The following is a 4,427-nucleotide window of genomic DNA, read 5'->3' on the forward strand; positions in this document are numbered from 1 at the left end:
TTTATTCAAGATCACCTCTTGTACGATGTGTTTATGGTAGACCTCTGGCCCCATAAATAAATACTTTTATTCGTACGCTTTGTAGGTCTATTTATGTAGTATGTACTTCGTAACCGTTTCACGAAACATATTGTGCTAGTTCTCTCGTACAACGTAATGCGTTAGGTACTCATTGAATTTATACTCTTATTGCTTTCACGTGAAGGTTCACATTCAGATTGGCAATGTCGAGCGTGCAGCTCTAGATTGTGTGGTAGTGCACAAGAAATGATGCGAAGTAAATCATCTAAATGTGTTTGTACGTCGGTCGTTATGTACGAGATGTATTGGTTACGTGATATACGGGTGTGGATTATACGTCTGCCACACCAACATAGGCTTAAACTCAAAATGTTGTACTTTTTGAATCAATATAGTGATTATAAAAGACAATTTTTCATTAGCCGAATTTAACAGAGAATTCTCCTTCACTAACTCCACACAGACGTAAAGGAAGCAATAAATATAATGATTTGACAGGTTCTATATATAGAAAGCTGCCCAAACAATTTTATTTATCATTCAGTCATTATTCATGATTGAAAAATCAGTCTTTACAAACAGTAGGGTTGAGTTACTGAAATATTGCATATTCCTGGTCTATACCAAAAAAAATCCTACTCTATAACCTTACGAACACAGTTTAAAGAGATGGATAACATACAACACTGGCCATATTTACTGTTTTGTTAATTATATATAATATTATTTAAAGCAGAGTTTTTAAGATAATTACGTAGGATTATCTACGAACGAACGCCCAATGAAATATCTACGTCAATATATTGGTAACCTCGAGTAATAATAATTTACATTCACTTCCTTTCGAGCCTCCTATATACTACTACAAGGTACTGTGCCAAGTTTATATATTCCACACATATACCTAGCCGATTATCACAGGTGCTCAGGGAGGTGTCATTCCCTATATTATTTTCACATTGAAATAACCCTCTGATAGATCTTACAAGCTACAATACAGCGTCTAAATTGCTGCAAGAATGAAGCTGACAATAGCTTCAGGCAGTAACGACGACGTCAGCGAACCCAGAGATTGGGGAAATTGGAATAAAATTAAAATTGCATGCGGAAGAAATCACAGACATCAGGTTACATATATTGGTCACAAATGAAGGCTCAGCTTGAACCAGCAGCTGTCCACCGACAGTCTACACGCTAAATATCATGTTTCCAACTTGATGTTTTGCGTGTAGGTTCTCTCTATAGCATCGACCTCTAACAAGAAGGGCTTTTAGAAACCCGAGCGGCGCCAGGGCACAGGGCGGGTCAGAGTTAATCAACATAACTAAATGCAGTTTAAATACATATTATGTGACATAATTTGGAATAGTAATATATACTTTTATATTTATTGTGATGTTTCGTCAATTCCGATCGAATGTGTGCGGGTGTGGCGTGTCGCGTGTCGCGTGTCGCGTGTCGCGTGTCGCAAGTCGGAGCCGGCGCGCGACCTCGCTCTCGATAATAACCACTAAATATCCCCACATAAGATACAAAACTGGTTACAACTGCCTATATAGTTAACTCGTATCATAGTTAAGATTCAATCGTTTTACCATTCAAAATAGTTTACAAATTCATAATTACTTATAGTGTAAAAGAAACTAAAGCACCGGCAGGAAATATTGTACATCGACCTTTACAAAGAGATAGCCTTTCCGTAGAGCGTTGTCTCTGTCGTTGGGACCGACAAAACGTCACATAGATATGAGTGATAGAGACGACGCTCTACGAAGCCTAAAATCTCTTTCTAAATGTTGATGTACAGTCCTTCGGCTGCTGTAATAAACTGCCGAGAAAAGGATTTATCTCAATCTGAAAATTTGCGAATGTCGAATTTTATGATTGACGCCGACCCCACCGACGAATGTTTGCCAATGGAGCCGTGTGGCGTAATACAACCACTGCGTATATTTATGATTGACGCCGACCCCACCGACGAATGTTTGCCAATGGAGCCGTGTGGCGTAATACAACCACTGCGTATATTTATGATTGACGCCGACCCCACCGACGAATGCTTGCCAATGGAGCCGTGTGGCGTAATACAACCACTGCGTATATTTATGATTGACGCCGACCCCACCGACGAATGTTTGCCAATGGAGCCGTGTGGCGTAATACAACCACTGCGTATATTTATGATTGACGCCGACCCCACCGACGAATGTTTGCCAATGGAGCCGTGTGGCGTAATACAACCACTGCGTATATTTATGATTGACGCCGACCCCACCGGCGAATGTTTGCCAATGGAGCCGTGTGGCGTAATACAACCACTGCGTATATTTATGATTGACGCCGACCCCACCGACGAATGTTTGCCAATGGAGCCGTGTGGCGTAATACAACCACTGCGTATATTTATGATTGACGCCGACCCCACCGACGAATGTTTGCCAATGGAGCCGTGTGGCGTAATACAACCACTGCGTATATTTATGATTGACGCCGACCCCACCGACGAATGTTTGCCAATGGAGCCGTGTGGCGTAATACAACCACTGCGTATATTTATGATTGACGCCGACCCCACCGACGAATGTTTGCCAATGGAGCCGTGTGGCGTAATACAACCACTGCGTATATTTATGATTGACGCCGACCCCACCGACGAATGTTTGCCAATGGAGCCGTGTGGCGTAATACAACCACTGCGTATATTTATGATTGACGCCGACCCCACCGACGAATGTTTGCCAATGGAGCCGTGTGGCGTAATACAACCACTGCGTATATTTATGATTGACGCCGACCCCACCGACGAATGCTTGCCAATGGAGCCGTGTGGCGTAATACAACCACTGCGTATATTTATGATTGACGCCGACCCCACCGGCGAATGTTTGCCAATGGAGCCGTGTGGCGTAATACAACCACTGCGTATATTTATGATTGACGCCGACCCCACCGACGAATGCTTGCCAATGGAGCCGTGTGGCGTAATACAACCACTGCGTATATTTATGATTGACGCCGACCCCACCGACGAATGTTTGCCAATGGAGCCGTGTGGCGTAATACAACCACTGCGTATATTTATGATTGACGCCGACCCCACCGACGAATGCTTGCCAATGGAGCCGTGTGGCGTAATACAACCACTGCGTATATTTATGATTGACGCCGACCCCACCGACGAATGCTTGCCAATGGAGCCGTGTGGCGTAATACAACCACTGCGTATATTTATGATTGACGCCGACCCCACCGACGAATGCTTGCCAATGGAGCCGTGTGGCGTAATACAACCACTGCGTATATTTATGATTGACGCCGACCCCACCGGCGAATGTTTGCCAATGGAGCCGTGTGGCGTATAGTGGCATAAAAGCAAAGTAGATCTCGCGGAGACCAGATGTTATCTGTCCTAAGGCCTCTCATCCGAGTTCACATTATATTATGTACATCACGTAAGTCGAAGGTTAAAGCCTATTATTTTATCATTAGCAGAGTAACGGACGTAGCGATATCCTTAGCTTCCAAATTATTATCTTAATTTGTTTTAGTTTAACATGAAATAAGATGAAACTTAGCTGTACCTATCGGTATAAGTTTAGAATAAGATTACTGGGTAACCCATAAATAATGCACTATAGTAGAGAGAAGGTAACCCACATTTGCAATAAAATGATTGATTAATTGTTTGTAACAACAGATTTTTGTTTCATAGACGAATCATTAACACTTATCAAGAAGTAGGTCAATAATGTGTCGGCCCTGCCACGCTCGCTGAGAGCACAGACTGAACTGAGGCGGAGATCCCCGTGGAAGACGCGCTAACAGTGTATGTATCTATAGCAACACGACGGAAACAAAGCGACGCGCGAGTGCGAGCCGAGCAGTGTTTACCTACCTTACTGCACTCGAGGAACAGAATTAATATAATATTAAATTCTAGCTTATACCCGCGACTTCATCCGCTTGGACTATATAAAATTCAAACCACCATTTTACCCACTCATGTTCTTTCAAAATTGTTACCTATTAATAGTAATTTTGCCATGAATCTACCGAATAGAAGTCGTCAAGAAACAGTTATTACGGAAGGTCCAAAGTGGGCAGATCATCACGAGGCAGAACATCTAAAGCAGCGTAAATAATTAGCTTTACATTGAATTATATGGTTCCGCTCAGCGCGCACAATGTGCGTTACGTCCCGCAGTGTCGCCGCCCGCCCGCCGCTGCCGGATAACTAACTGACAAGCGCAATTACGTGTAATCTCCTGAGATCGTCGTGAACACTCAACTGGTGCGCCGGCCATGACTTGGACGCGTGACAAGTCAAATTGTTGTGTTGCTTATTGTTACGTGGCTTGTTTGTTAAAAGCTAATTCATTAAATGTGGCGTCACGCAACGGTCGCGT

The sequence above is a fragment of the Maniola hyperantus genome, chromosome 21 (assembly GCF_902806685.2).
Source record: "Maniola hyperantus chromosome 21, iAphHyp1.2, whole genome shotgun sequence".
NCBI classification, from domain to species: Eukaryota; Metazoa; Arthropoda; class Insecta; order Lepidoptera; family Nymphalidae; genus Maniola; species Maniola hyperantus.